Source organism: Coenobita brevimanus, chromosome 88, assembly GCF_032717465.1.
Source record: "Coenobita brevimanus isolate Jiangsu-jjx chromosome 88, ASM3271746v2, whole genome shotgun sequence".
In the NCBI taxonomy this organism is placed as follows: domain Eukaryota; kingdom Metazoa; phylum Arthropoda; class Malacostraca; order Decapoda; family Coenobitidae; genus Coenobita; species Coenobita brevimanus.
In genome coordinates this window covers 3,042,100-3,062,847 of record NC_137041.1, presented here as the reverse complement: position 1 = coordinate 3,062,847, position 20,748 = coordinate 3,042,100, and the positions used below count along the sequence as shown (strand labels likewise).

At 43.4% G+C, this 20,748-nt stretch overlaps 1 protein-coding gene across 1 annotated transcript in view; it reads left to right on the top strand.

Annotated features, from left to right (window-relative positions):
• Ten-a (Teneurin-a transmembrane protein) overlaps nucleotides 1-20,748 on the top strand; it is a 475,834-nt gene that overhangs the window by 55,489 nt on the left and 399,597 nt on the right. The window lies entirely within an intron of this gene.

Genomic DNA, 20,748 nt, shown 5'->3' with positions numbered 1-20,748 from the left:
AGGAAGTTAAAGAAATGATAAAAAATAAAGAAAACTGAACACATGGTAGAAATAATAAAGGAAATCAAATAGAAATTATAGAAATTATATATATGTGTTGGCTCCATTAGGCTTTGTGTGTGTGCCCCTGTGTAATGCCATCATAGAGCTCTTTTAAAGCTGTAGGCTATTTCACGTTACCTTTGTGTGTGTGTGTGTGTGTGTGTGTGTGTGTGTGTGACCTTTTTACACACTCTCTCTCTCTCTCTCTCTCTCTCTCTCTCTCTCTCTCTCTCTCTCTCGTTTCTTTCTTCCTTGTTTACCGCGTTCGAACTCCCTGGAAACGTCCATTCTTCTGTGTTGTTGTCAGTTGCCGTTTTTATTCTCTCTCTCTCTCTCTCTCTCTCTCTCTCTCTCTCTCTCTCTCTCTCTCTCTCTCTCTCTCTCTCTCTCTCTCATCTGTTTCTCCCTTTCTCCTTTCTCCCTCCTCCATACTTCCCTCCCATCCTTCTCCTCCACACCTCCCTCCCATCTTTCTTCCTCCATACCCTCCTCCCATCCTTCCTCCTCCATTCCTCCCTCCTGTCCTTCCTCCATACCTTCCTCTCCTCCCTCCCTCCTTCCTTCCAATTATTTCCTCCTTCCCTTTCTCCCTGTGCCTGGTATTCTGCTTCCTTCCTCCGATCCTCTGTCTCTCTCCTTCCCTCTCTTTCCTCCCTTTCTTCTCTTCATCCGTCTTCTCCCTCCACTCCCCTTTCCCATTCACCCTCTCCCTTCCCATCCATCCTATCCTCTCCTTTCTCTCCTGTTAGTCTATCTCTCCCTCTCTTCCTTCCTGCCTCCTTTCCCTCCCTACTCCCGTCACTCTTCCCTCCATCCCTCTCTCCCATTCATCCCTCTCCCTTCCTTGCCCTCTTCCCTCTCCCTCCCTCTCTTTCCTCTCCCTGTCTCTCATTCTTTCCTACTTCCCATCCCTTTCTACTTCCATCCATCCCTTCCCATTCCTCTCCCTCTTTCCTCTCCTCTCCCTCTCTCTCCTTCATTCCTCTTCCCTCTCATCCTGTCCCACTTTCCTCTTCCCCTCCCTCTCCTCCCTGCTCTCCTCACTCTTTCCCCCATCCCTCTCTCCCATCGATCCCACTCCCTCCCTCTCCCTGTTTCCTCTCCCTCTCCCTTCTCTCCCTCTCTCCCATTACTCTCTCCCTCCATGTGGTATTCGGGTCACTGCCCTTAGTCGTTCTGTTGGGGGTAGTACTGGTCGTGTTGTAGTCGTTGTTGTTGTGGTGGTCGTAGTAGCAGTGGTAGGGGTCGTGGCAGTGGTAGTAATCGTGATAGTGGTGGTGGTCGTGGTAGTGTTAATGGTTGTGGTCGTGATAGTGGTAATGGTGGTGGTGGTCGTGGTAGTGATAATGGTGATGGTGGTGGTGGTGGTGGTGGTAGTGGTGGTGGTGGTGGTAGTAGTAATGGTGGTGCGGGCATGGTAGAGGTGGTGGTCGTTGTAGTGCAGGTGATTGTGGTCGTGGTGTTGGTGGTATATTCAGTGGTGATAGTAGTGGGGATCGTGACAGTGGTGGTGGTGGTGGTAGTGGTGGTGGTGATGGTCGTGGTAGTGGTGGTGGTGATGGTCGTGGTGGTCGTGCCTTTAAGTGGGTGGCAGCAAAAGTCGTAACCCTGCAGGTGGAAGTGGTGTTTTGTTGTTGTTGTTGTTGGTGGTGCTTTTGTTGTTTTTATTGTTGGTGGTCGTTGTTTTTGTTTTTGTTTGGGGCAGCGAAAGTCGTTCCTAAAAGTTGGTTGGTAATGCGACAGGAGGCACATGCAAAGTACCATCCCCCTCCCCCCATCCTCTCTCTCTCTCTCTCTCTCTCTCTCTATTTCTCCCCCCTCTCTCCAACCCCTTCCCCCATCCTTTCTCCCCTTCCTCTCTCCTTATAAAATACATACATACTTATGAGAAGGGGTTGTGAGCTGGGTAGAGGGCAGCGTGATTGCGGAGGACCAAGTGACGTGGAGGCGATTTGTTTGTGGCCACCCATATTCACACGTACGTATTGAAGCTGCACATAATATAATTTTACACACACACACGCACACACACACGTGCGCGCGCGTACGTTAAGCCTGGACAGGGGGGTAAAAAAGTCTCCTCCTCTTCATTAATTTTGTCTTTGGTGTCAAGTTCTTCCAAAAATCCTTGAGAGAAAAAGAGCATTAGACATCAAGGAGAATGTGTCATGAGAGCATCCCCCTCCTCTCTTTTTATTCTTTAGCTATTTACTCTTTACTCTTTAGCTGTTTATATAGTTGCTTTTCATTACTCTTTTTCTTATAAGCAAGGAGGATGACATGAGAGCATCCCCCTCCTCTCTTTTTACTCTTCTTACCTGTTAACTTTTTACTCTTTACCTGTTTGCCCTTCTCTTCAGCTGTTTATTCTTTACTCTTTACCTGTTTACTCTTTACTCTTTACCTATTTACTCTTTACTTTTTACCGGTATGCTCTTTACTCCTTAACCTTTTGCCCTATACTTTTTCGTTGTTTTCTCTTTGTTTTCTTTTTATTGGACCGTCTTCCTCTGCTGTTTGTTATAACTCGTTCGAGCTCTCTCCTCCCCTGGTCTGTCCTTCTCCCCTTAATTCCCTCATTCCCCTCAGCAGTAATAGATTAATTTTCCTTTTCTGAACAAAAACATGCATTAATCTATTTATATATGTTTCTTCACCTCTCTCTATAGCCGCCACGTTATTAAGTCGCAATTTTTTTTTTTCGTCCTCTGAAATCTATCTCTATCTATTGCCAGACGCCTCAGTCCCGTAAGGGGTGGCCACAAACAAATCGCTTCCATGTCGCCCTGTTCCCCGCCATGTCACTGCCCTCTGAAATGTTTCCTGAATTTTATAAACAATTGGGTGTGATTTCCAACAGATTTAGAGCTTATTTGACGAAGCTGCCTCAGAAAAAAGGAAAATATCGTAGGAGTTACAGTATGTTTTGTAATGTAGTAATGTGACCTGAAGGAGCGTCTTGGAATATCGCTCAACTGTTGAAAATAGAATCTGAATTGAAAAGGAAAATGAATTCGGTTTGTTGCAAGGGACTGTGAATAGGGGATTGTGTTATTGGGGGTGTCGATGATATGTTGTGGAGAGAGAGAGAGAGAGAGAGAGAAAGCATTAAAGACAGACATCGAGAGAGGAAATAAGAACGAATGGAGAGATAAATCGGGGTTCTAAAGAGAGAGAGAGAGAGAGAGACGTAAACCCTCTTCAGGTAGACAGATATAGACTTAAATATATAGATAGGTAGGTTGAAATAGGTAGACAGAGAGGTAAGATTGTGTGTGTGTGTGTGTGTGTGTGTGTGTGTGTGTGTGTGTGTGTGTGTGTGTGTGTGTTGCAAGGTCTATGAATGGCAGAGTATGCAATCAGGTGGCCAAGTTGAAATATTGCAGCTTCTCAGAATGTACCAAATGTGATCGTCTGTAATTCATTTTATTTCCATAACCACTCACATTCCTTTCAATTGTGGTGGTGGTGGTGTGGTGATGGTGGTGGTGTTAGTGTGGTGGTGGTATTGTGGTGATGGTGTGGTGGTGGTATTGTGGTGATGGTAATGGTGGTGGTAGGAATGAATGGTGGTGATAGTGATAAATAGTAGTGATGGTGTCATTCCCAGGTGTATTAATCTCACCTATTTTCTTTAATTACAGGTGAGTCTGAGCGCCATGGTTACGTGCTGGTGGGAGTGAGTGGTGAGTAATATATTTTTTTATTTATTTTTTTTGAGGTACTGTTTTTTTTATTACGTGTTATTTTCAAAACTGTGGCAATCATAGTAGTTTTATTATTATTATTATTATTATTATTATTGAGTAAAGGGGTATATCAAGGGAGAAGGGTTTTGTTTTTATTATTTTAATTAGGTGATTATTGAGAATGGTAGTTGCATTTGTGTGTGTGTGTGTGACCATTTGTTGTGTGCGTTTAGTGTGTGTGTGTGTGTGTGTGTGTGTGTGTGTGTGTGTGTGTGTGTGTGTGTGTGTGTGTGTGTGTGTGAGGCCCCGTTTGTCTTGGGTCAGGGTGTTTGTGTTTGTCCGTCGGTATGGCTGCCAAGGGTGTTTGTCCAAGTCAGGCCAGGCAATTAATACACCCCAGGCAGAGAGAGAGAGGGAGAGAGAGAGAGAGAGAGAGAGAGAGAGAGAGAGAGAGAGAGAAAGAGAGAGAGAGAGAAATAAGAGGGAGGGGAAGAAAGTACATTGAAGGAAGAAAGACGAGAGAGAGAGAGGGAGGGAGAGAGAGAAAGAGAGAGAGACACAGACAGAGAGCAAGGAAAATACCCACTCCCCCCTCTACATCCCCTCTCCCCATACTCTTCCCCCCACCCACTGTTCCCCCTTCCATTTCCTCTCCCCACCTCTTTCCACTCTCCATCTCTCCCCTTCTCCCCCGCCCTTCCCCTTCCCTCTCTCTCGCACTCCTATACCCCAACTCCTCCCCACTAATCCCCCCAACCTCTCCCTCACTCCTACACCCCCTCCCTCGCCCCCTCCCCCTCCCCCGCACCTACCCTTCCTCAATTCGTACCCCGGACACACCCTCCTGGAGAGAGAGAGAGAGAGAAAGAGAGAGAGAGAGAGAGCGCACTAAAGACAAACATTGAGAGAGGAGACCAGAACGAATGGAGAGAGAAATCGGGGTGCGGGGGGAGAGAGAGAGAGAGAGAGAGAGAGAGAGAGAGAGAGACCTCCAGTTGCGTCTGACTAAACAAACACAGAATGGGAGGAAATAAAAAGGGCCTCTCTCTCTCTCTCTCTCTCTCTCTCTCTCTCTCTCTCTCTCTCTCTCTCTCTTCCTGAATGGCACATGTTCTTATCTCTCAGCTGTCATATAAATTTCCCTCCTCTTACATTCTCCTGAAATGTTTCCCATCTTCTTTTTCCCTTCTTTTACTCCCCTCTCTCTCCTCTTTCCTCTTTATTTCAGTTCTTTACCTCTTCTTCCCCTTCTCTTTCCCCTCTTTCGCTCCCCCTCCCCCTCTTTCTCTCCCCTTCCCTCTCCCACTCCCTCTCCACCTTTCTTTCTCTCTCTCTCACTCGTAAAATATTCAGATCAGTCAAAATTCCCTTTCTTTCGTAATAAAGCTGTTCTGATCCAATCAGTTTCTCTCTCTCTCTCTCTCTCTCTCGACTTTGCTGTCATACTTATTCATTTTTGTATTCCTCTTGTTTCCACTTCTCTTCACCCAATATCAACTCTTCTTTTCCTTCCTTCCTTCCATCCATCCTTACTTCCCTCCATCCTTCCTTCCTTCCTTCTTCCTTCCATTCTTCCTTCCTTCCATCCTTCCTTCCTTCCTTCCCATCTTCCACATTCCCCACCCCCTTTTATTCCCTCAGCTTGTCTTATCATTACTTCTGTCACATTTTCTTTATTTTCTCCGTAATATTGTGAAAGGAAGCGAGGAAAAGAGTTGGCAAGGAAGAGAGAGAGAGAGGCAGACAGACAGACAGACAGATTGAGACTGAGAGAGAGAGAGAGAGAGAGAGAGAGAGAGAGAGAGAGAGAGAGAGAGAGAGAGAGAGAGAGAGAGATTGGTGAAGGAAAGAAAGGAGACAGGGAGAATAACAGATAGGAGAGATATGGAGGGAGGAGAATGGAGAGACGAGGAGGGAGGGAAGAGGGAGGTAAAGATTGGAGAGATAGAGGAGGATTAAAAGAAGAATACTTATGGAGATAGGAAAAGACGCGCCATTAGGTGAAGAAGGATGGAGAGAGAGAGAGAGAGACAGACAGACAGACAGACACACAGACAAAACATAGACGGACATCATGGTTTTTAATGTGTGATCTATTCGAGAGAGAGAGAGAGAGAGAGTTTTCACACACCACACAGGTCTCAAGGTGTTTACTGGGTAGTCCCTTTTAAATAGAAACACATATTCTTTAATTAGAGAGAGAGAGAGAGAGAGAGAGAGAGAGAGAGAGAGGGAGGTTATGAAGAAAGATAGAGCAAGGTGAAAGAAAATAGAGGGGGTTGTGAAAGGTGTCAGTGGAGGAGAAATATTGAAAGATTGATGTAGAGAAAGAAAGATAGAGCAAGGAGAAAGAAAAGGGTGAAAGGGGGGGAGATTTGGAGGGTGTAGCTGGAGAGAGATTGAAATGTAGATAGAATTAGAGAAAGTAAGATAGAGAAAAGAGAAAGTAAAGAGAGAAAGGTGAGTCGTGAGAGGAAGAAATAGGGAAAGTAAGATAGAGAAGAGAGAGAGAGTAAAGAGAGAAAGGTGAGTCGTGAGAGGCAGAAATAGAGAAAGTAAGATAGAGAAGAGAGAGAGTAAAGAGAGAAAGGAGAGTCGTGAGAGGTACGGCTAGAGGAGAGTTAGAAAAAGAGAAAGAAGCAAGATAGAGGAGAGAGAAAAGAGAGAAAGAGGAGAGAAAAGAGAGATGAGAGGAGAGAGAAAAGAGAGAAGGGGAGAGGAGAGAGAAAAGAGAAAGAGGAGAGAGAAGGGGAAAGGAGAGAGAAAGAGGAGAGAGAAAAGAGAGATGAGAGGAGAGAGAAAAGAGAGATGAGAGGAGAGAGAAAAGAGAGAAGGGGGGGTTGTGAAGGGTGTGGCTGAGTCTTAAGTTTTGAAGACTTCCCAGGGTCTTCCCAAGGGTCTTTTAGGTTAATGAGATGTGGATAGAGTTAAAGAGCAGTGAGAGAGAAAAAAAGAGAGGAAAAAAGAGTGAATTTGGCTGAAGGGGGAGTTTTAGAGAGTGGGTCAGTAGGGGAGAAAGCTGGAGTGAGAGAGAGAGAGAGAGAGAGAGAGAGAGAGATGATGTGGATAGAGTTAAAGAGCAGTGAGAGAGAAAAAAGAGAGGAAAAAAGAGTGAATTAGGGTGATGGGGGTGTTTTAGAGAGTGGATGAGTGGGTCAGAAGAAGAGGAGAAAGAGCTGGAGTGAATGTTGTTGAAGAGTGAGAGGGATGATGTGGAAAGAGGAGAGAGAAAAAAGAGAGGAAAAAGAGGGTGAATATGGGTGGAGTTTTAGAGAGTGGGTGAGTGGGTCAGTAGGGGAAAAAGAGCTAGAGTGAGTTGGAGTGAATGCTGTTTAAGAGTGAGAGAGATTATGATCTGGAAATAAAGAGCAGTGAGAGAGAAAAAAAAGATAGGAGAGAAAGAGTGACTTTGGGTGAAGGGGGAGTTTTGGAGAGTGGATGAGTGGATCGGAAGAAAGGAAGAGTTTGAGTGAATGAGTTAATGTTAAGAATGAGGTGGGTTTAGGAATGAAGAAGATTATGTGGAGAGGATGGAGAGTGAGAGACTAACGAGGAGAGTTTATGTGAGTGAGGTGGAGGGGGGGAGAGGGAGGGGGAGACCAAGGATGAGATGGAGGGATGGAGGGGAGAGGTATACGAAAGATGGGGATGTAAGTTGGGTTTAGGGCCGCGAAATGGCAGGGGACATAGGGACGTGGATGGGATGGAGAGTGAAAGACGAACGAGGAGTGTATGTGAGCGAGGTGGAGGGAGGGAGGGAGGGGGAGATTGAGGATGAGAGGGGGAGACAGAGGATGAGATAGAGGGATGGAGTGGAGAGGTATATGGAAGAGGGGGGTGTAACTCTGGGGGAAGGGCAGCGAAATGGCAGGGGGCAAGGACCACCTTTTACGGGATTAACATCACCATCGCAGTCAGTCCTCCTCCTCATCATCATCACCACCACCACAGTCACCACCACCACCACCCTCTCTCTCCACGACACACCTGAAGTAGTAGAGAGTGACAACTAGGAACATTAAAGTAGAAAATCAGAAGAATTATCACACAGACGCCACTGAGATGGGGAGGGAGAGTGAAGTAGTGAGTAGTGTGTTTTTGAGAATGAGTTAGGAGGGTGAGGGAAAGATAATGGGGTGAAGAGTGTTTTAAGAATGAGAGAGGACTTGGTAAGTTTAGGTAGAGGTTTTGGGGAGAATGTGTTAGTAGGCTGGTTGAGGAAGCTCCCTAACACTTTTCCCCAAGCGACTTGTTTTGTTTCACTACGCCTTACTGCCCTAATCGCCAAGGAAGACGTGTTAGGTAAGTGGATTAAGGTTCGTATCGGTTGAGGCAGATCCCTAACACAGTTTCCTAACCGACTTCATTTATTCCATCTTACCGTCCTCTTCTGTGTTGCATAAAGCCTTCCAATATCACTATACTCTGCGTAAATAACATTCACGAGAGTATTAACCAGCCGTATCCAAAAATAAATCGCTAAGGAAGAGGTGTTAGGGAGCTTCCTCACAATACCACAGGTAAGTAACTTGATTGCTTCACTGGGTGGAAAAGTAAAGGTGTGTGTGTGTGTGTGTGTGTGTGTGTGTGTGTGTGTGTGTGTGTGTGTGTGTGTGTGTGTGTGTGTGTGTGTGTGTGTGAAAGAGAGAGAGAGAGAGAGAAAATGGAATTGATAATAGGCTTCCCTGATTGAAGCCTCCTCAAGAATGTAAAGTGAAAAGAAAGGAAAAAAAAAAGGAAAGAAAGAAGCTAGTTTACTTTCTTTAATCAGGAACCATTTTCGGAAAGTGACTGGGGAACAAGTGGAGAAAGATATTTTTCTCTCTCAGACTCTCTAATGGTGGGGTAACTCTAGTATTTTTTCTGTTTTATTCTATACGCAAGACGATTTTATTCATAGGAGCCTGAGTAAGAGAAGGGGTTTAGATAGACAGATTGATGAGCATAGTAGACAGATAGATGTATAGATAGATATTTAAGGAGCAGATGCAGTGGTGGATGCAATTATTTTAGTGGAATTTAGGCTTTTTTTTTTTTTTTTTTTTTAATATTGGGCTGTGGATTTAGCATGCATAATAAATAGGTAGATAGATAGATAGATGGATGGATGATTAGATATATGGATAGATAGATAGATGGATGGATGATTAGATAGATGGATAGATAGACAAAACAAAGCAGAATTAGATACAGATATTTTAAGGAAGCTGCTCAACCTCCATTTCTATATCATTTATTTTCTTTCTGGACATGAACGTCATTATTCTCTTCTGTGTTATGTGTAGAAGCCATATTGATGTTAGAATGCTGTAAAAAGTATAGAAGGGAGACGAGAAAGCCTACCAAGCTGGCGTAATTCAACCTCGAATTTGAAATCAAAAACTTCCTATTGTACATTCGCGTCCTCATGTGTACATAGCGTCCTCTGCCACTGTGATGTGTTATACTCGTTATATATACAATTACCATGTACATTACATTGTAGAACTGCACATTAAACAAAAATAAAATATCCCCGAGGTCTTGTTATTTGCAGAAATTGAGGGAGAAGGTTAAATTCGAGTTGCTTACGAGGAACTACTTTCTTGCGCGCACGGGACATACCGAAGTCATGCGTCCGCGAGCTGGGTATGGGCATTTATGAAGTATCTTTAGAGCGAGTGGTTGTGACAGGCGCGCGGATAAAAAATATCGTGAATTTTGGATAATTAATGGACAACAGTGGGATTTAATGGCCTCCAAACACATCACGATATTACCAAGAGAAGAAATATAGGTGAGCAAAGCGGAAGCAGGCGTTACAGCGAAAAGGAACTGCAAAAATAAGGTTTGTGTTTCCGTGTTCTAGCGCTCGGATTCTCGTCGGCCAAGGAAGCGTCTAGAATTCCATATTGTTGTATTCTTTATTTCTGGACAGGAACGCAATTATTTTCTGTGTTTTGTATAGAAGCTATATCGTAGTTAAGAATGCTTAGAATAACGTGGAAAGTTAACCGAGAAAGCGTACCAAGCTAACAGAATTTCTACCTGAAGATTGAAATCGGAAACTTCCTGTTGTACATTCGCGTCCTCTTGTATTCCTCCGCGTCCTCCGCCACCGCGTTGTCTATATTCATACAAGCTTGACGTTCATTAAATCAAAGGAAATTATTCATCGATAGAGTATGCTGGGCGTATATGTACATTTGGGGCTACTTAGGAATGTATTTGAGTGGTATTTGTAGTCACCGGTCTTTATATACTCAGGGTAAAGAATGTGTAACTTCAGTCAATGCGATAGTGATTTTTTCATTACTACCATCTCAGTTTAATCCATTGTGAGAGTACGAACTGGAGTTAGATTAAAGCCATTATTAATTCAACTACTACAATACGTTCCTCCTTAACTGCGTGAAAATCGTCTGAAAGTAGAGTTAAAGGAAAAGAAATAAAATATGTCATCGTGTTGAAGGTACGGAGGCGGATACACGAATAGTATTTTAAATGGCGTGGGAGGATAGCCCCACTTCTAGCGATTTATTCTGCATATTACGCTATACTATTCTCGAGTGTTATATCATTTTAATATCCACCTGGTTTTCCCACACGTCTGTCTATGGATATATTGCCAGACGCCTCAATTCACAAGCAAAATAGCTTCCATATCGCCTGTTTCCAACCAGTTCCCTGACCTCCCTCCAGCTCACACACTCCACTCATATACGTCTCCATCCTTGCATCGCACCCTCGGCCTCCCCCTCCCTTTCCCACCGTCACACACTCTCCTCGTTAGTCTCTCGCTCCATCTTCACATGGCCAAAGCGTACAAGAAGATATTTAGTTACAAAATAAATCGCAAGGGAAGAGCTCTTAGGGAATTTCCAAACCTCCTGGTATACGACCCGAAGGCATAGGAAGTTCCCTAGCACGTTAATATTCTCCTTTGATTTATTTATGAGAGTTTTTGTAATACATTAACGATAACATAAGTGAAGACGGTAGTAAAGGTGGAGAGAGAGAGAGAAAAAAAACCATAAACATTGGTTACAACGAGGAGTTAAATCACAAAATGTCAGAAATAAAAGGTAAATATCACGGAATGTTAAGTATGAAAGTTAAATATCGCGTAATGTAGGAAAAATGGACGTCAAATATCATGGGATGTGAAAGATGCAAAGTTAAAAAGCACGGAATGTTGCAGATGAGAAGTTGAATATCGTGGGATGGTAAAAACATTGAAGTAAACTGTCACGGAATGCTGAAAATAAAAGTTACACGGGATGCTAAAAATAGAAGTTAATATCACGGAATTAAAAAAAAAAAAAAAAAAAAAAATGGTGTAAAAAGAACGTCTCGGTAAATGCTGGCGAAGAGTTTTAAGTTGGTGAGAGAGAGAGAGAGAGAGAGAGAGAGAGAGAGAGAGAGAGAGGCTGGTTAAATTTGGGTTCATGATTGATTTTTTTTTTTTTCCTGTAAATTTGTTTAAGGTAATTTGTGTAGGTGGGAATGTTATTAAGAAAATGGATGTTAGGAAACAGGTAAACTTGATTTACATTTTACAGATACTTGTAAAGAGAAGTAATAATCTCTCTCAGCTCTGTCTAAATCTGTCTGTCTGCCTATATCTGTCTGCTTGTATCTGCGCATATCCATCAGCCTACCTGTATCAATGTATCTTGTCTACCCCGTTTCTGTATCTTCTGTCCAGCGATCTAAATCTGTCTGTCTACGTATATCTGTCTGCCTGTATCTATGCATATCCATCTACCTACCCATATCAGTGTGCCTTGCCTACCTCCGTCTCTGTATCTACTTCTGTCCAGCTATCTACCTATGTGTTCATGCTCCGTCTCTGTATTTATCTACCTGTCCATGTGTGTGTGTCAATTTAACCATCAGGATTTATCGTGGTCTCAGTTGCATCTCATTTATATACTGGTGTTGCGTTTAAGGTCAGTTTGATAAGAGATGGAGATTTTCAGAATTAACAGTGTACAGGTAAAGATCGATAGCCAAACAGTAATATCTCTCAGTAGCTTACCTGTCTGTGTGAACTATTTATAGCTATCTTTCTCTAAACAATAATAATAATAACTGAATCTATGTATACTACCTGTCTGAATCTCTCTCTCTCTCTCTCTCTCTCTCTCTCTCTCTCTCTCTCTCTCTCTCTCTCTCTCGACTACTCAGCTTTAGTCCATCCCTTTCCTTTCCTTTCTCTCCCTCCTTTTCAATCTGCTCTCCCCTTGTCGGTATCTCGTCTCCCTCCCCTCCTGGCATCCTCTCTCTCTCTCTCTCCCCTTTTGTGTCTGGTTTTCCCCTCCTTTACTCTCACTTTATCGATTAGTTTTCTTTCTTTTTTTCGTTTTGTGTGTGTGTGTGTGTGTGTGTGTGTGTGTGTGTGTGTGTGTGTGTGTTTACCCTTAATTTCATTCATTTCTCATAGTTCTTGCATTTTTCTAGCATTTCTCTTTTTTTCCTTACCGTATTAAATTTTTCTGTTTACCTTTCATTCGTTGCTGTTTTTGTGCTTTTGTTTGTTTTGCGTTTGTTCCTCACTTCCGCTTTGTCATTCCCCCAGTCCTCTGCCGTCCGTTCGACCTTCCATCCATTCATTCCTTTACTCATTCATCTATCCTTTTCTTGTCCATCCGTCGGTTCATGAATTGATACATCTATCCATCCATTTATGTATTTTTATTTGTTTAATTATTCATCTACCCATCCATCCATCCATTTTCGTATCCATCCATCCATTCGCTCTCCATTCGTTCTCCTTGTGTGGCTATTGTTTCGTTCACCTTTCTATTCCCCGTTCTCACTTCATCCATCCATCTGTCCATTTGCTCCGCCCTCTCCTTGTTCCATTCCTCTTTCTCCTTCCTCCTCCCTCCCCGCCTGTCCTCTTTCCTGCTCCTCACTTTCTCTTTTTATCAAGATTCCCACTTTCCTCATCCCTCCTGTTTCTTCTGTATTTTTCTCTCGCCTCTCTCTTCGCTTCCCTCCGTTTACGTTCCTTAGCTATGTCTTGCTCCTTCCTCCTTTCCCTCTCATCCCATCTATGAATATATAGTGTATCTGTCTCATCCGTCCATCTACCTATCTGCTTCTGTCTAAGTTCTTCAATCATCTTTAAGTTTACTGTTGTTTGCCAGACTCCCTCTTCCCCCCACTCTTGTGCCTTCCCCGCCCTCTCTCACGTCTCACACCATCATCGAGTAATTGGTTCCCCATAGTCTCTCTCTCTCTCTCTCTCTCTCTCTCTCTCTCTCTCAGTAGTGATGATAAATGATGATGATGATAGTGGATTAACGATGATGGTAGTGGGATGATGATGGTGGTTGTGATGATGATGATAGTGTACGATAAACAACAGCAACACAAATGATGCTATTGTGGGTGCTAGTAACGTGGACGTGATAGTGCTTGTAATAATAACTTCACCGATGCTAAAAATGCCGGCCATTGTTTTAAAAGTTCGGTAAACGATGTCCCCATAGAGCTGTTTGGTAATTGCTTTATATTTGTGTCTAGTGCAGTTGTTAAGGGTAATGTAGTTTTTGTTTGTGTGTTTGGCAGCGTGTTTATGGATGGAAATGGGTGTGAGTGTATCTGTGTGGGTGTGGGTGTTAAAGTATGTGTATTTCTGTGTTTGAGTCGTATACTGTGTGTGCGAGGGGAGGAGTGTGTGTGTTGGGGGGGAGGGTCTGTATGTGTGTGAGGGGGAGGCGTGTGTATGTGTGTGGGGGAGGTTGTGTGTTTTCTTATATGTGTGTGAAATTTTGTGTATTTGTATTTCGTGTTTGTAAGGGTGTTTTTATCCGTCTGTCTATTTGGCTGTGTTTCTCTCTCTGTCGATCTGTATAATATTTCTACTATATGTCCCAGAATAATATGTACCGCCTACCTTTGTATGCTTGTGCACCAGTACATGGACGATTGTGTATCTGTAGGCAGTGTGTGTGTGTGTGTGTGTGTGTGTGTGTGTGTGTGTGTGTGTGTGTGTGTGTGTGTATCTGGAGTGTGAGCGAGCGAACGCCCTGACCTACCTACCTCCAGTATTGATTTACTCTAATTATCTCTCTCTCTCTCTCTCTCACACACACACACACACACACACACACACACACACACACACACACACACACACACACACACACACACACACACACACACCACACTCGGCTGGCTACCCTTCTATGCTCCTATTCACACATGCTCACACTGCGTTTCTCTCTCTCTCTCTCTCTCTCTCTCTCTCTCTCACACACACACACACACACACACACACACACACACACACACACACGAGTAACACCTTGTCGACTCATACTTTACTCATTCTTTCTCACATATTTACTCATATCCTCATTTACATAATATGCTCATTAATTCACTGATTCATATTCTAACACACACACACACACACACACACACACACACACATCCTTACTTAATGTTCACTTACGTAACTCGTTTCTCATTCATAGTTACTTATCTCCTGACTCAATCCTCTCTCTCTCTCACTCACTCCTCTCCCTCTCTCCCTCATACTCACACTCCTCCCCTTTACATCTTCCCATTTTCCTCCCTTTCACACCCCTCCACACGTCTGTCTCCAATTTAATGGTTCCTCTAGCCCTCACTGAGACCCCCCCCCCTCTCTCTCTCTCTCTCTCCTGATTGCTGAGAAACTTCACCTTAATAACTCAGGTAGGGGATAAAAACACCCTTATGGACCCCGGTTGTAAGGGTGAGAGTCGCTTGGTGGTAGATCCATAGAGGCTAAAAATGGTGCGTATCGGTGCTAGAGAGAGAGAGAGAGAGAGAGAGAATGTCGTATTGCGATGGAGGTGATGAGAGGGAAGGGGTAGTGAGTGATTAGGATGTGTGTGTGTGTGTGTGTGTGTGTGTGTGTGTGTGTGTGTGTGAGAGAGAGAGAGAGAGAGCGAGATGCGGGGAGGTGGGAAGTGTGAGAGAAGGGGGGTAGGTATGGTGTCGTGTTACTCACCATATTAAGAGAAAAACGGATTTTTTCCTTTTTTAAACAGTACATGTAAATCAGGTTAAATCACAGTAGTACCGGTAGTAGTAGTAGCATAGTAGTAGAAGTATAGTTTAGTAATAATAACACCCAACACTAACAAACAGCAACCACAACTTCCATCTTACTCAAGGCTTTTGAAACCAAACCATCGCCAATATGGAATGGTACTCTCACAGTTTTCCCTCATAAGTTCCCTGCGAAATTGTACAAGGCCTTAATGGGGAGAACTAAGGGTGGTGGAGCGAGTGGGGAGGGGTTTGCTGGTGATGACGAAGGGGGGAATGAGTCGTGTGCGGGTGGGGTCTGCTGGTGATGAGGGAGAGGGGAGTGAGTGGTGATAGTGATGAGTGGATTTGGGGGGGCGGTATGGCTTGTGAATGATGACTGATTGTGGTGGTGAATGGGAAGTTAGTGGTGAATGATGGGAGATTTTAGTGGTGATAGAGTTTAGACTGTTAATTTTGACGCTAAATGGGGATAGCCTAGTGATGATAGGTAATTAGTAAAAGCGTCTAGCCTACTTAGAGAGAGAGAGAGAGAGAGAGAGAGAGACTTATAGTGCCTGATGAACCTGTAGTTTAAGTGCCAGCCTAGTTTAGGGTCAAATGCAGAGCTGACCTACACACACCCTATCCACCCTCTCCACCCTTCTCCTCTTTTCTCCCTCTCATCTGCCTTATTCCGCCTCTCTTCCCCTCTCCTTTACCTTACCCCTCCCCCCATTAATCCCTCTCCCCTTTTCCTCTCTTCTCTACCTTACCCTTCTCCCCCGTCTTGTCCCCTTCCCTTTTTCCTCTCTCCTCTTCCCCTTGCCTCTCATCTCTCGTCTCTGCTGCGGTGTTACCCTAACCCCCCCCCCTATTTCCCCCTCTCTACTGCTATGCTTCCTTTTCTTTCTCCCTCACCTCCATCCCTCCCTCTCTCAGTACGGTATCTGTCTAGTCCTCTCGTCATCAACCCATCCCCAATCTTCCTATCCATCCACATTTCTCTCTCTCTCTCTCCTCTCTCTCTCTCTCTCTCTCTCTCACACACACACACACACACACACACACACACACACACACACACACACACACACACACACACACACACACACACACACACACACACACACACGTGCAGTTACTTCTCAGTCCATCCACATCCGCCTCTCTACCCACACCTCCTCCTCCTCGTTTATGACACCCGTAGTACTTTACCTTAATTGTACCTTTGTTTGAGAGAGAGAGGGACTTTTCTTTCTACATATTTTTCGTTATTTCCACCACTCCAGCAATTTTTTCTTTAAGAGGTATTATCCTGACTATTATTATTACGCTGTATGACGGACGCTTCCTCGTGTGATTGGCACTGTTAGGATCATAATGTATCGGGGGACGTGGATGCATTGCTTTACTACGCTCTCTCTCTCTCTCTCTCTCTCTCTCTCTCTCTCTCTCTCTCTCTCTCTCATCCATAATCATAAACAATTCCTCTCGCTTCCTACTTTTTTTCTCCCCTTTCTCTCTCCCTGTTCCCTCTTCCCCATCCTTCTCTGCGCTCCCCTCCCCTCCCCTCAATAAAGTGAAGTGTCGGTGAGGGTAGGGAGGGGAAGTGGAACAACAGACACTTCAAAAGGACTTAGGCACATCACTAATGAATTAGAGAGGGGGGGGGAGATGGTGGTAAGGAAGGAGACGATGATGGGTAGGGAAGGGAACAGAAGAGGAGAGTGAGGGAGGAAAGGAAGATGGAGAGTGGCAGGTGAAAGGAAAGAGTAAGGGGAAGGAAAGGGGAGGGAAGGGTGAAATAAGGGAAGGGTGAGATGAAGGGAAGGGAGGGGAAAGAGAAAGGTTAGGGGCAGAGAAGAGAAATGAAAAAGAGAAGAGACAAGACGAGAGAAGGTAAGGGAATAAAGACACAGAGAAAGGTAAAGGAAGGGAAAAGGGAAGGGAAGGAGGAGAATGAGTGTTGGTGAAAGGAGGGTGGAGGGGAGATTGAAGGGAGGGGAAGGGTAGTGTGAGTGAAGTAGAATGCAGGAAGACTGAAAGAGGGAAGTGAAGAATGAGGGAGGAGAGAGGAAGGGTGAAGAGCAAATGTGAGTGGGAATGAGTGTTTGCAGGGAGAGAGAGAGAGCGACAGAAAATGAATGCAGAATTACCTATATCTCCAGAAAATAGAGACACAAACGAACAAACAAACAGAAATGAGTAAATACTAGAGGAATTGCAGTCAGTCAGGGAGGGGGAGAGAAGGGAGATGACATAAGAGTGAGAGGAAGGGGAGAGACTGAAAGGAGAGCGGTATTGGAATGAAAGTGCACGTGAAGTAGGGAACAGACGAGAGAGAGAGAGTTTCTGTAGAACTGAGGATATAGCACAAAATTATAAGTAGGTAGATAGATAGTTATTTGTGTAAAATTGAAGATATGTAGCAAAAAGATAGATAGGTAGAGAGAGAGAGAGAGAGAGAGAGATGGAAAATTGATGATAAAACAAAATGATGAATCGTCGAGAGAGGGAAAGAGGAACACCGTAATGATAAATTGATGGAGAGAGAGGGGGTGGGGGAAACAAAAGCTCCTCAGACAGACAATAGGAATTAGGGAATAGATCGATAGGGTGAGAGAGATTTCGATGGCATAACGGATTAGGGAGAGAGAGAGAGAGAGAGAGAGAATTCACCGATTTCAGTTCAACGCCAAAAATTAAAAAGCAACATAAGCAAGCAAGGTACACACACACACACACACACACACACACACACACACACACGCACGCACGCACGCACGCACGCACGCACGCACACACACACACACACACACACACACACACACACACACACACACACACACACACACACACACACACACACACACACACACACACACACACACACACACACACACACACACACACACACACTTTCAGTAGCAGTACGGGTTGGGCTAGGGGGAGGGCATAGGCGGGAGAGGGCTTAGGAGGAGGGAAGGTGGGATTAAGGAGGGAAGGAGGGAAAATGGAAGGGATTAAGTGAAGGGGGAAGGGAAGGGTTGGCTGACGGCACGTGTAGTCATGCAGTCCAACCTATAAAAGCTTAAAATCATGCACTCGAATACACGTAGGAAAAGGGTAAAATCATGCACTTGTGTTGGCAGAAATAGTGGAAAGAGATTGAAGTAAATAGAAGTGACAAAATAGATTAAAAGTAAAGATAAAAAGAAAAAAAATGGTCATGGAGTCCACGAACTCACAGGAACTGAAAACCATGCACTCGTGTACAGGTAAAGACAAGGGTAAAATCATGCACTTGTATTGGCAGAAACAGTGGAAAGGGGTTGAAGTAGAGGGAGTGGATAAAGTAGATTAAAAGCTAAGATGATAAAACATAAATGGTCATGCAGTGTACCAACCCACAGAAGTTTAAAATCATGCATTGGAAGGCAGGTAAAAGAAGAGGGTTAAATCTTAGACTAAAATCCATATAAAAACTCTTTAACTATACGGAATGGGATACCTAAAATAGAAATAAGATCTGAAATTTAAAATGTAATGTTAAGGTATGCATCTTAAAAATCATGCCTTCAAATCAGTACAGGTAGGGAAAAAAAAATAAAATAAGATAAAATAAAAGAGGCCAAAATTATGCAGTACAGATTTTTTTTTGAAGATTTTGTACGATGTATAGAGCAGGTAACGGATCTGAAGTTATTAAAGATGTTATTTAAAAATGTTAGGTCATGCAGTCCAACCCATAACACTGAAAATCATGCACTGGAGTACAGGTGAAAATATAAAAGTTAAAATTAAAAACAAATAAAAGGTTAAGATTACTCCGTCCGACAGATTAAAAAGCCTCAGAATAAAATGAAATAAAATGTAGTTGAACCCATAGATAATAAAAAAAAGGTTGAAATCATGTAGCTCAGTGCATGGTGGAAAAAGTTGGAACTTTTTATCGTGACAACTATTACATATATATATGTATATAAAAAGTTTGGTATAATACTCGCGGATCGTAATACAGTTGGTAAAAAATGGGATGTAAAATAATCCAGTTTATTAAATAGGTAGAAAAAAATGGAAGTGTCGATGCTGTTGATGGCAATGGTTATTTTTGTGTAGCTGAACTCAGATACAAAAAACTTGATACTGAAGCCATGCAGTATATTATATAGTCTCAAGAGCACTAAAATCGTGCACATTAATGCAGGTTTGAAAGGGATAAATCATGCACTGGACTTCATTAGTGAAAATATGGTGCTGCTGCTTCGCCGTGCATTCCGGGTAGATGAATAATATGTGAAGACAATGCATGCAAGCTATACATGAATAAGGAAAACCGAACGCATGATGGTAGTTCTTAGGAAAATGGCAGATTATTACATGATGTGAGGAAAGGTAGTCATGCCGTCGAACCACTGGATTAAAAGGAAAAAAAAAGATTGTGTGATATAGAACGAATATATTAGAAAACTTATAGAGCTGACTGCATAACATACTACAGGACTGCTTGATCAAAGAAGGTAAGATTCATGTCGGCAGATTACAAAAATATGAGCCATTCAGTCAAACTCATGTTAAATCAAAATCTTGCAGTCAGAAATAGCATATAGTCATGAATTATGCTGTGTAGATGAAAAGTGAGTCGTGCAGTCAAACCCAGGGAGGTAGTAAAAATCATGTGTCGGAAAATCATGCAACCAGACCCTTAGATTTAAAAGGGTAATATTTTCCGTTCATAAAAATCGAACCCAGAGATGAAAGGATTAGTCATGCAATCAGACCTGTATGTAAGAGAGAGAGAGAGAGTCCAGTCGTGCACAGCCATAGAGTATTAATAAAAAGGGGAAAAATGTGGCCTGACATAGAAGCCATAGATTAAAGAAAAAAATGGAAATAACAAAAAAAAAGGTATGTAGAATCACACAAATACCGTATACATGGAAAGGAAATTTTATCGAGTAGTGCCGTTGAAATTAAGAGGAAGAATAGGAAAACTTTGATACGTAAAAGATAGATGGATAGACAGATAGCTAGGTAGATGGTGGTGATAGTAGCAGCAGTTGTAGCAGTAGCACCGTAGTAACAACAACCCCAGGCTCATTTAGACTTGAACCCGCTGTACTGCTGGCTAAAGTTGCCATCTCATGCAGTCCACTATCTTTTTGGGGGGTATAGACAGGGGGACGTGGGACTTTTGCGTTACGGGCAGCGCAGCCGACCGGTAACATTGATGCCATCACGTGAAGGTGGAAGTAGAAAACATGTCATTGGATGAAGGGATTGTTAAGGAAGTATTAGAAAATTTTTGGCGTAAAAACAAGATGGCGGGGGTCTTTGGCTGCTTTGGCACTCTCTGGAGAATGAAAAACGAGGACATAAATATTTACTGGCGCGGTGAGAGAGAGTCTGAACTAAGTGTTTTTGTTTATCTTTAGCTACTTTGGGTGTGTGCGCGCTCTGTCATGTAACTAACTACCGGTATGTTTAGATTATATTAAGTACGGGCGTGTGTGTGTTTGTGTGTGTGTGTGTGTGAGAGAGAGAGAGAGAGAGAGAGAGAGAGCATGTGATGACCCCAGAACAAAGGGTAGGCATAGAGCCCCCGGAGCGCCTTCATGCATATTAGGTCATTCTCTCTCTCTCTCTCTCTCTCTCTCTCTCTCTCTCTCTCTCTCTTTCTCTCTCTCTCTGTCTGTATATGTATGTATGTATATGTATTCCTGTCTACACATCTAACTCGGTAACCAACCAAGCAATCAACTAACCCCTTAACTAAGCAACGACCTATCTATCAACCGTTCTGCCTGGCTGTGTATCGATCTGTCTATCTATCTAACACCACCCAAGCAACCAGCCAACAGAATACCTAACACCCCTCATGCATGAAAGACGATCATGCACTCAGGTTTGAAAGGCAGTGTGCTTCAAGTCATACATAGTGGGTGATGGAGAAACGGAAGTGCTCATGAAATGTATTGGAAAAGTAGTGCTTACATTCACTCCC